Consider the following 13,042-nt stretch of genomic DNA (forward strand, 5'->3'; position numbering starts at 1 on the left):
TAGACTGGTGTTAGTAGCACTAATTGCATCGAGTTAGAGGTGAAAAGAAACGCTAAGCTGTGCTGCTCAGAGGTACCAGACTCCATTGACAGAAACATTTACCTCTCGGATCATTATAACACACTGATTTGAGAGTTTAAAACAGAGACTTTAAGGAGTAACAGATACAAAACAAATATTTTACTAATTATCAACCCTGTTTTCATTTATTTCCTATTTTTATGACATCGAATTAACAAAAAAAAAATAGAAAGGCACTCGTGTACTGCATGGCATTGGGAAAGGAATCATTTCTTTTTCTACTTGTGTTTCAAAAACCTGCACACGCACACTACCTTTGGTGTAAAACGAGTACAATAGGAGCACAAGTAAAGCAAAATGCCTCCAACATTGTTGTTACTGACAGTACCATCTTAAGTTGGCAACATTAGCCATCATAAGCACCGAGTAATGCTGTAGCCATTGAGTATTCTCAATTGAGTAATGGTGTGAGAGATTGCTCATTGATTTGACTTTTCCCTAAGAATTATTATTAAAATTATTATTATTAAAGATTATGATGCGTCTGTTTTCAAAAGTCACATAGTCTCAATCTGAGAAATTGGTGGTAAAGTGTAAGTTTAGACCTCGTGGTGGCACTTAAAAAGCCTCAATAGCAAACAACAACAATTTTTTTGTCATCTGTAATTGTTGCTAAAATGTCTTTTAAAAGCTTACTCATGGCGAGCCCTTTCCATCATTCAAACAAAACATTTCATTCAGAAATGGGAGCGTGTGCAAATGTGTCTGGTCAGACAGACAGACAGGCAAGCAGACAGACAGACAGACAGACAGACAGACAGACAGACAGACAGAGGGGCATAGTTGTGTGAGTGGCGTTAGTCTGTCATTGAGTATTTTACACACGGATCCAAGTCATTAAGATTTACGTCTGTACTAAATTACTGTATAATAGAAATCCATTGAAAGGTTGTTCACCTACAGTAACTCAATTTCAAAGTTTTGGACCGGCAGAAGAACCAAACCTAAAAATAACAATGAAAATCATGACATCAAAGTTTACACAATTATAACCACAACAGAAAGGCACACATTGGGCCTCATGCAGCAACATTCACTTCCATTCCTTTTATATTTCCTCTGAATTTTCTTCGAGGAGAAAAAATGCACGGACGTTAAGCATCCACACCTGCTCTTACCAAGGTGTGCTGGATGATGAATAAGACTTGATCAGTAATTGAAAGCGTGTGGCTGATTGTTTATTATTAGCATAGGAAACGTCCCCGTCCCCCTAAACAATATATAAAAGGCAGGTGTTGTGTGTAAATACTAGGGCACACACGCCCAAGAATTGGAAAGGTGCCACCAAAGAAAGGCTGAACAAACACAAATAAGAACATCAGCTGTCGTGCAATTGATGGACTTTATATCAAACATAAACTAAGTAAACACGGGATTTTCCCGAGAGTCAGTACTGGGATTACAGGAAAATACTAAAAGCATCGGAGAGCAGTGTGTACGTCATTCATGGGCCGGGTTTTAATGGTCTCCTTTGGGATCAATAATATGTATTTAGCCAACGAATCTAATAATCTAATTGATCTGATTATATGATATTCATGCATTTTCTTATTAGTGTTCTCGACCACTTGTGATTTTTTTGTCTTACCCAAGAGAGGAGCAAAAATAAGGAGATATTGTATCCAGAATTATTTTTAAATGTTAGTTTGCATTGATATCTGGGATTGGCTAAACCACAATAAGAATATATATTGCTTATATCGCTTCATGCATGAGGCCAAAAATCCCCAAAATCAACAAGGAAAATGCAAATAAGAATTTGACATTACTGTCAAAGCAGACTCAATATGTTACTCAATATCCCCATGCCAATTATTAACATTTAATAATAAACTGTTACTTCATATAGTTTGGTAGGTCTTCTCCAAAGCTTCGGAAACCAATAATCTAGTTGTAATATAGTACATTAGTTAAATCTGCATAACTTCAAGAAACATATGGACCGAGCCATTAACTCAATGGTGTCCAAAGCATTTTCTCAAAATGGACAAACGAGAGCACATTCCCACAGCGCTCGTCACAGACCTCGCTGTGCAGCAGATGCTACTCACAAATGTCAAGTTATTATTGTCACAAAAACAACCTCGCAAACATTATGTTAAACATGGAAGAACAAAACCACTCGGCCCGCTTCCCAGTGCCAGGTGAGGTCAGGGCTAATGGCAGCCTTGAGTGTCTGTAAAGACAGCTTCAAAACTGTTGTCCATCTCCTCCCCAGAATGTCCTTACACAAGCACAAAGCTGCTATAAGCAATGGGGAGCGCAGGCTGCAGTTGACAGAAGCTCAATAATCCAAGGTCAGGGCATTTAACAGACAAAGACAAAAGGCTTATCTCGCCTCTTTTTCGTTTGTCTCACATCCCCAGTAATGCCAGTCAAACCAAATGAGTGACAGCTCCCACTTTAAAGATTTATGCTAATCGAAAAGGTGGAGCTCGCCAAGTCGGCTGTTGTTTCAGTGTCGGGCTCTTTAAGCGCGCCGGGACAAAAGAATCCCCAAAACAATTAAGACAATCTCTGTGATTTTGAACATGATGTAATTTGTTGTGCGGAGAAAAGCTTGATAGAACTTCTGCTCAACATTTTTCAGTAAAAAAGACCACACACACACACACACTGAGCTCAGAGCACACCACACTATCACCACCTCACTTTCAACCCATGTGTGTGTTTTGATTTATCCTTTCCTTGAAAGCAGATTATACCCTTAGCTTTCACGCATCATATGATTCGATGTGCAGCATTGCCAGACATCTCTTATTATAAAATGTGAGGTACTGTGGTGGTGGTGGTGGTGGTGGGGAGGTATCTGATGCTCATGTGAGACAAATCCCTCCTTGAATTTTGTTGCAAAACAGCTTCGGATTAAGAACAGTCTGCTGAGAGATGGGCGTGACACAACTGAATGATACAATACAATCAAGTTATGTAATTCATACGTATGTAAATACACCGTATTCAGCACCTTTGAGTGGGTCACTTTGAAAAGAAGTGGTAACATGTATATTTTCTGAGATAAGATTTTATTTACTGGACTAAACCATGCTTTGGCTATTGATACATTCAACGAAAATGTCCATGCTTCCATCTATCCGACAGGGACAGGGCTAGTTTTAGGATAACTATAAATAAGAACAGTGCAATAGCTGTTACATTCAATTAATCACAAATTTCATGTACTGTCGATGTATGTGTGGCTGTTGTTTTGTTTGTGTGTGTGTGTAGCTACAGTTACTAATCAAACAATTCCCAAAGGAGCTTTTAATGTCTACATTCTGATGTCGCTAAACCATTACCACATAGACATTATTCAGAGTGGAGGAGAGGATATTCTGTGTAAACGGACACATTGATCTGTCTCTGCATCCACTGGGCAGCCAGGAGAGCAACACGAAGCTGATGATGCAGATACGTTACCAGGCCACGTGCACCAACTGTAGGGAGACGCTACATTTTAACACGCCAGTGATATATATAAAATTTTATTTTTTTCCTTCTCTTGGATTTCATACTTTTTCCACACTCTGCATGGTGTTGCTTCGGTCTTCTTTACACCGCTTCTATTTGTGATCCCAGTGAAAAGCTGTAAATAGCCAGCGAGCGCATTATATTTCGGCTAGCGCGAGGGTTCATTAGCATGCACGCAGCACGAATGACAAACCGGGTATGGATTTCAACAGGGCCCAGTGGAGATGCTCGGGTAACATTATGCTGGAGCTGCAAAGTTGCTACGTGGGTTTTCCTGCGCTGCCAGGAGCTCTGGAGTTTGCGTTCAGAGACTCTTTGGCTCTTTCAGTGTGTGGAATGAAAACAGGTGTGATGATCAAGACCTACAGGTAGGACTCTGCATCATCATTTAAACAAATAAAGACGTCAACTCAATACATGCATGCAATGCTGATTTGATCGACTATTCCCGTACATCTGTGTAAAAATCTCATTTGAAGCATGTTGTTGAGACTTCATCATGTGGTTGAAACAAAGACATGCTTTTCATTGCATTTCAACGGCCTGATTTGATTAACACCCAGTCAGACGTCAGAATCTCACCTATGTGAGAGAGATTTAGGTCAAACCCCATGACTGGCATCTCATTGGATAAGGGCCATGCAAGAGGGGCCTGGGTTTGATTCCCGGTCTTGGCAGTCCTTCTCTGTAGAGCTAGCAGTGTGGGTTCTTCTGCCACCTCCCTGTCCAAAGACATGCAGCTCAGGTTAACTTTAGACCAAACGTGTGAATGTGAGCGTCAACGGTTGTTTGCCTCTATGTGCCCTTTGAAAGACTGGCGCCCAGCTTGGATCGGCTCCAGTGCTCCACAACCCAAAACAGGATAAGCGGTTTGGATAATGGAATAGAATGTCAATAATTTAGTTTTCAAACTTGCTAATAACCAAACACGCTCCTGCCGGATCCCAACGATGCATAGTGCAAAAAAAGTAGGAAATGTAGTTGTCACTGCTGTCTCTGTGCACAATAACACAAACATAGCAGTGTTGGTGCCAAAGGATCAAGGCGCTCGGAACAGTCCGGTGAGAGAGCACTTGAGCTGCGGCTTACAAGCACCAAACTGTCGTTTCTGAAGACGCAGGACTGAGGGCTACGGGGCAGCCGGATCGAGACGTCTAGCGGTCTGCCATTGTTTGAGCAACCACAAAGACAGCTTTTGTGTGGAAATGCTAAACTGAGATTAGCTCCAGCGGTCGAGCAGGCTATACACGGAGCCTCGGAAGAGCACTCGTGATCACACAGTAGCTCCGACGGCGCGGAAAGCCCTAAAAACTGAACCGCTTGAAACAAACTGTACAGCTGCTCTGAGAGAAACCCAAAGGAAATCTCCGAAGATTATCCGCCAATTGCACGAGTTAAAGGCGTCCGAAAGGATATTCAGAAAAACGTATTTAATTGATTTTGTGCCAGTGTACAATGTAGTAAACATATCACTGGCTCTATTGATTGCAGTGGTTCTGTTCTTGCAGGATAAATGTCCGTCTCGATATCAAGTATGTTCACGCCGAGTCTCTATTTTATTCATAACTTCCCAGAATCCTGAACATGGGTTGAAAAATAGCACGTTACAGCTGCACTTTATTACAGCCATCTATCAGTACATGAGGTTGACGTTGGCGCTGTCACGCAGTGCTTCTTACAATAATTTAAATTGCACTGCGGTATCAGATCATTTAGATTTTACCAACATGAAACGGATATCCATAAATCACTTCTCTTTCCGCAATTGTTTTTTCTTAACCCTGATAGGAATTACTGGTTGTTAAAATGGATGAATGTTCTCAAAAAAATACTTGGCTCCTCAAAAATATGCTTGTCTCCTCAAAAATATGCTCGTCTCCATGTGTCTATGGCCATTGTGAAATGAAAGGCATCTCCTTTACTGCGAGGCGCTTGCATGCTGTGATGTGTAGCGACGATATCTTCGACAGCACCCACTCTTATTTGATGATTTATTGGAAGTCTCTCAGCACGGGCATCTGCTTTTGTTTTCAGATGTTTACTCTGCAGCTCCCTGCGGCTCCTTCCTGTCGTGTATTTTTGCCTACGCTTTGTCACGACCATAAAGGAGTTGTCTAACATGCTGGTTTGTCTCGGAGACACCGTTAATCAAGAAGCGCCTCTCAACAGTGAAAGACCTTGATGTCCGGTCCACCTGAACAGACAGCGCTGCCATCTGTTGCCCATCCCAGCTGTTTGTAGTGCATTTTCATAACTAATTTGGCTTGTTTTCCTCTGCACTGGAAAATCGGTCGGACTAATCTGCCATCCGGGGGAAACACGATCCGCACATGTGACACACGGGGTCTGAATGAAGGCTAAAGTGCACCGCTCTTGAGAGCAATTTCCTCATTTGAGCAATAAGTCAATAAGGTCAAACAAGGGACATTAATCACCAGAGTGAAACAAAAGAAGAAGAAAGAAGGAAAACCTCTACGTCTCCGTACAAAAGAGAAGTGGCTCTGCCCAACCTACGAGCGTAAACGTAGGCTTCCCCGTCCTACAGCTCATTAAATCTGGATTGAATTTCTTTTCAGTCGCGTGCGTTTCAGATCTGTATTCACCTCGGGTGATAAACCTCTTCTGGCTACCAATTAAGGGAAAACATTTACATGCACAGCCCAATTTAAATGCACCACCATCAGAGTAGTACTCAATCACCTCCAAGGCCGTCTCATCTATCAGGCTGCAATCTCCTTGTGTATCGACTCAGCAGCACATGTGTGCATACCTGTTTTTCCTCAACGGTCTGGGAGGACGTCGCCACTGGACTGAGAGGACGCGCGGGGCTGCTGTTGGGCTTTGAGGGTGTGCAGCTGTCACACGACGAGGACGCCCCCGACTGCAGCTTGTGTAAGACATCACAGGTGAACGATTTAAGCCTCAAGTGTATTGGCAGTCTGTAAGGTATTGACGCCACTATTGGTTCTAGAAGTATCATTGTTGTATCCACCCGTTAGATGTCGGTTGACTGCGGGGCATTTGAGACATGACCCGCTAGTGTAGACCGGGAAGTGTTCATGTGGTTAGCGAGATTATAGTTTGTTTCTCGAGTTGTAGACTTTTAAAAGGGTTGATTCATTAAAATGATTAGTATTTTTCTCTCACTTTGGTCTATGAATCTTATCATTTCACTATGATTATCAGGGTTGTATTCAGGACCATCTAAACCACAACCAAGCATGACCAAGACATTTGAGTATCAAGACCGAGATAAGACCAGAGACGTGGGAGCCACACTGCATGACACACTTACAGTAAAATGTGAAACATACAAGCCAGATGCACACAATCTGAAAGGTCAGAAGTCTCATAAAAACAGCCACAAACAGACAATTTCTCTTCATTCACCGCCTTTAATTCCAGATATACTGTATAAACAGGTCTTTCAAGACAGAGACCTTCAAAAAGTGGACCAAAACTGATCTTGGGTATTTCAACACTGATTCTGTTTCTTCAGATTGTTCCTCTTCTTAATTATTATTATTAAAAAAAAAGAAATGATCTACTAAATAAAAAAGTAACATCAGCTGTGCTTATTAAAATGAAGGCAAGCCAGATGGCTCCTGTCTGTACCTTTAAGTCAAATACGCACATATCTTACTATCACAGATAAGCAAATTCACACTGTATGATAACACACTTATATTGCCATTCGCCATGAAACCGGTATACTGTTGTTATACTAAACATTGAAACATTACAATTGAAAAACTCACCATTGATGTATCTTTTCCAGACAGTTTGCCAGATAATTTACCCAGTTTTCATACAGACTATTTCTTCAGTAGATGTCTTTGGAACGCTTATCTGGAGTAACTTTGAAAGTCAAAATCATATATATATATATATATATTCAAATTATGAACGGCCTAACTCTCTACTAGTTCCGTTTTGTTTTTTCTTAATTATACATTCTTTATTTGTCTTAGGTAGAAGCTAAAAGCCTATTAAACCAAAACAATAAACTACATCTTATTTGTGCTCTGTAATGTTGAAAACATATTTCACAAAAGACCTTTTGATACTAATAATCTGCCACTGTGCTCCACACTTCAATGACAGTTTCCAACTGTGTATGGCTTTTGATGTCTTTTCTGAAGAACAGTATGTACATATATAAATATCTTCTTATGGTTGTTAGCGTTTTACAGACCTTCTGAATAACATCTTGCAATAAGCTCATTCATATTTTTATTATAAATACTGGCTTCAAGGAATCCTAACAGCTAATTGAAACACTTTCTGTTTCTGAACTGAGATCAGACTTAATGAGTGGTTTGTGCTATGTACATTTAATACGGGTTGTCAGATAATACATTTTGATTTCATGCATCATGAAACAAAGACTGCTCCACTGAATTATTCGAGAGGCTTTCAGAAACTCCCATCCCAAAACACTTCAAAGTCAGATTCATAGTCAGTGAGACAGTTGGTTTTCTCCTAAGCGAGTATTGAAATGGCACAGCTGTTGTTACTTTGCACATTGCGAGTTACATTTAAAATCAGGCGCATATCAGTCAAGCTTATATAACAGCACAACTGCTAAGTAGCCGGCGCGAAAGGCCGGCAACTTTCAGACACGGAAGGTTTTAGATTGCTTCCACTGCAGAGTCTGAAATGGGCAAATATGGGGTTTTCCGATAATCCAGCCAATTTAAACTTGGAGAAGAACAGCAAAAAAAAGAGCAGGGAGATGAAGAAGTGTGGTCTCCTTACCGTTTTATTACTTAGTTTCACTTTGAAGGAACCGTCAGATTGCTTCAACTGATCCAGGTTTTTACTGTGGCCTGCCACCCAGGGAATCTTTAAATCAGCTAATATGTCAGCCCCATGAAAGGTTCGCTGCACCTGGCTTTACTGTAAAGTAGGCAATGAAGCTGTAAAAGGCCAAGCAATGAACTGGATGCTCCCTTGCACAGCTGGGCTCCAACACTACGGATAACTCCAGCATTTACCTTTCTGTCCTCCGACAGTGGAAAATGGAGGGTGGGGGGTGGCTGCGGCAAGGTCTTAGTGACAGGTCAGTACGGTTCAATCCGGGAAGAAGCTAGTGCATTAAAGGAACTGATGAGACTTTGATACATTGGAATCTAAAAGCAATGAATAAAACATTGGGCGTTACCTTTAGATCCACTTGCTATTAAGATCTTTAAAACAATGAATGATACAAGAAACAGAAGGTGGGCTTATTCAGTACAGTTTATAGACAGAAATGATTCTGTCAACCACATATAACAAGTGCTTTATTGAAGAATGACCGCGCAAGACTCGATTTTAGGATCACAGTTACCTTTCAAAAAAACAAAAGAAAAAACAGAAGAGCAGCAAATGTAGCATTCTTTTCTGTTTCGAGATGGTTAAAGCCACCAGGCAACCTAGACACAACTCGATGTGACCATCTGCAGGCAGCCTGCATCCCCTGATTGGTGACAAATGTCGAAAACTGCTTAACCTTTTCACATGGTGTTAAAACATGGAAAGGTTATCTTTCTTTCTAATTTAAGAAATACCTTTGAAGAATTCTGAACTTTAAACTAAAACGTGCAATAACATAATTGTTGCCTCCTTTTTTAGGGAAAGTAAATGTCATTCAGCTGTTAGCCCGAGCCTGACAGCAATGCGGGTCAGTCTAACACTTTTGTCCAGGCATATTTGAACCACTTTTAAATTGGTAAGAGATATTTATGCTCTCCAATGGATGAACCTGTATGACATTACATTTCAGGTCACCAGCATTCAAGCACTTTAGGTGTAGATGTTCTTATTCATTGCGAAGATGATATATAATCCTGAGTGTTTTGTTTCATGACAGACAAAATCCATATCAAGCAGGTCCATTGTGCTGTAGGTCAAAAACACCACAAGTTTGCTTTTATCTGATTACAAAATACACATAGAATACACATAAGTGGACGTAGACACCATGACGGACCCATTGGTTTGCAGACTACTGTTCTAAAGCCTTGACTTCTGCAGTTTGAACCTTGCCAATTGTTTTTTGGCCGTCGCCATCTTGTTTTTTGGAACCAGAAGTGACACGAGAGGATTAAAGATCGTACCACCGTATGCCCAATAAAAACATTTGAGGCAACCAAAATAGTTGCAATTAACATTAATGAACTGAAAACACTGTGAAAGGGTTAAAGTTAGAAGATAAAAACAAGGACAACTCCTAAAGTAGACAGCACTGTTAAAGTACCCTGTCAATCACAAGGTAGCCACGCCCCCAAAGCATACCCTGCTTTATGGTATATGTATCTCTAAATGAGACCATCATTTATGAAAAGGACATCATGCTGTATTGAAGACGACTTTAAACTACGGATTGAGACCTTAAACCCATGTTTACTATGTTTACTGAGAAGGAGAGTAATTTTCTCACAAACTTCTATTCAATATTTTTTTTTTACAACCAGATTAGTCGCACCATGATGGCAGAAAACACATCTGAAGTAATGGTTGTCTTCACATCAGCCCTAGCAGTAGTCTCTGACAACTGTTTACATTATAATGACAGATTTTACTGCCAGTCATAGTCGTGCCTGACAAATCTCAGGCTCTGCAATAGAGACGAGCAAACCCATGAACCAATACAAATGATTCTAACCACCGTCAGAGCATCGTGACTTCAGCAGCAGCAAACACACAGCAGACACCAAATGTTTTTTTTTTGGGGTCAAGCTAAGAAGTGTCTAAAGGAAGTGAAAGCATAATTTGCCAAAACTGCGTGTATGAAGCTCCTTAGTTCAGCGCCAGTAGTGAAGAGTTAACAATGACCAACGGCCTCCCACAAATGAACTGACTTCATTAAATCTTGTGAAAGTAGTTACCTTTAGTTGCCAGTTGTTGAAGAGTAGTCATCTCCTAATGGACGGCATGGACACTTCCCTGTTTGAGAGAGGTGTGTCGATGAGTTGGGCACGATATTCTGCTCTGTTGGACGACGACATCATGAGGACTCTGGCTTGGAGGACCCAGGTGAGCAGTGTTCAAAACCCCATGTGAGTCAGAACCAAAGCAAGAAGTTCCTTGAAGCGGTAGATTCTCACAATACCTACCCAAGACATTGGCATGTTTCATGTTCACAAGCTAAAAATCAAACACAAGGATTAGCTTGTTAGCAATTTAGTTGAATGTGACTGTAACTGTAGTGACAGATGTGATAGATGTGTTTCCTCTTCAGTGGACACCAAACACCTCCAACACTGGCATACATCTTGGCATGCACATTACTGCCCCATTGACCAGCGCCACCATCAAGTTTAAATTTATTATCTGCTGCAAACTGACTTCCTTTTGCACATTTACGCTTCCTTCAGGATTTTGGTGTCCACTTGACCTTCCCGCTAGTGCCACTATGGAGTGAAACGTTGGTCACCTTCGCATACCTATTGAGTTATCTAGTCCGTGGTCCAATCCTGACTGGGAAAGTTACAGTTAATTGGGTAGATTATAAGGGCTTGGCTTGGCAGAGGTCTGCACTGAGCTGCCTGTTTTCCTGCATGACCTTTAAATCTCCTTATTCAGCCCTCTTCCTCTATATTGCACTAAGATTATCCCCAGATTTACAACTCCATCCCATTGTGTTTCCTCGCACAATGGGTCTGGAGAAAAGAAGCTTGGAGCGCCTAAATGAATCACCACCTTCACCAATCTGCAGGGTTTGGGAATTGTATGAACAAATTGGCACATGTGAGCATGTCCTAGTTGTAGCATGACACGCCACATTATTTTATACATGTTTGCAGTTAGACTTCATGTGGTTCTCCAAACATTTTGGTAGACCAGGTAGTTTTCTGTTCCTTGCAATACTCTTTCTGAGGCTTAGAGTCAAAGCACCGTTTCCCTCCTCAGGGCTTTGAGGAAGCTGTACAATGGCTCCTATTGCTACATTTCAGTATGAAACTTGACAAATGTTTTGGAGTAGAAACACACAAGCCCTTGACGACAAAGGGTCAAACAAGTTTAATCAACAGGAGTTGTCTTCTTTTCTTCTCAGATTTCTTAAATGTTTCCATAACGAGGCTTTTTACTTTTGATTTCTTATGAGAGAGTGTTTACAATATGACAAATTAGCTAATGTTTCTTAAGACGTTTCCCTCTAATCGTACAAGATCCTTGCTTGCCAATATACTAAATAATGTAGTTCTTTCAAACATATCGAATAGTATTTGGTTGGTAATGGACCTGTACTTGTTTATTACCTTTCTAGTATTCCAACCACTCAAAGTGCTTTAACACTGCATGACATCATTCACCCATTCACACACTGATGAGAAGAGCTACCATGCAAGGTACCACATCAGGATTATTTGCCATATATACACCGTAGATGCAGCCACGGGAGCAATTTTAGGGTTAAGTGTGTCGCTCAAGGACGCATCGATACGGGCAAGGAAGCTGGGGTTCGAATCAATGATCAATGATTAGATTTCTATATTGCTTGAGTAACTACATTTTTTTCTGGATTCACCAAAAACATTAGGGTTTGTATGTATCCACACTTTTACCAAGATATCAAAACAAAGTTACCTTGACGGCTGGACCAAAGTATTGGATGGACTGATATAATTGTCTGGAAAAAAAAGAGAGAATAACAGGGTGATGACAGTTGTTGCTGGTACAATGAGGGTACTTCAACAACCGAACAACAAAAAGGAAGGATTCTTTTATGTCGCGCAGGGCTCAACAGAACGGCACATTGTGCACTGCGACTTCCTGGCGGTGCAGCCGGTTTTAGAGGTCAGAAGACAACTTCAATTATAACTTCAATAATTACTGGACTGGTGCAATATAATGCTGGATGTTGACTCTCTCTGCAAAGCTGCTCCCTTAATCCCTCTGTTCACAGTCTTCAACAGAACATGGCACACTTCCCTAATTCTCATTCCCTGCCATCTCTGCCACTGCCGGGTTTTGGGTGGGAGACCAAAATCCAAACATCACACAAGCCTCCTACAGCAAACACAAATTAGCTCACTATATCAGAAGTCCCGACAGTTCTGTTTTTTTATATTTTTATATTAAAAAAAACACACGGCATTTATTTTGCCACAGCAACGACAGGAAATATGATATCTCACTCAACAGCTTAGACAATCTTATCTGGAGAAGGTTTCACATCACACACAAGCTTTAATTATACTGTACGACCATTAACCAGACATGCATTGGTGGAAATTATGAATTGAGAACAGTCAATTAAAGCTTATTGAGAAAAATTGCAGACAAAATTGAATTAGGGTGAAACCATAATTATGATCTTTAATTCAATGGAATGGGTGAGTGGTGGTTGAAACGAACACGCCTCAGAACTCATATGCACCAACACACTGCATTATTTCCCCCCATTTTATTCCATTTGTGGAAGATCACCTTAGTTTCATTTACTGTAACAGCTGTTAAAAAACTCAACAATTGTATAACGCCCCCAAAAAACTTTGTGATATTA

This window comes from Clinocottus analis, unplaced genomic scaffold, assembly GCF_023055335.1.
Source record: "Clinocottus analis isolate CAN_PGR_092001 unplaced genomic scaffold, fCliAna1.0.p SCAF_2, whole genome shotgun sequence".
Taxonomy (NCBI): domain Eukaryota; kingdom Metazoa; phylum Chordata; class Actinopteri; order Perciformes; family Cottidae; genus Clinocottus; species Clinocottus analis.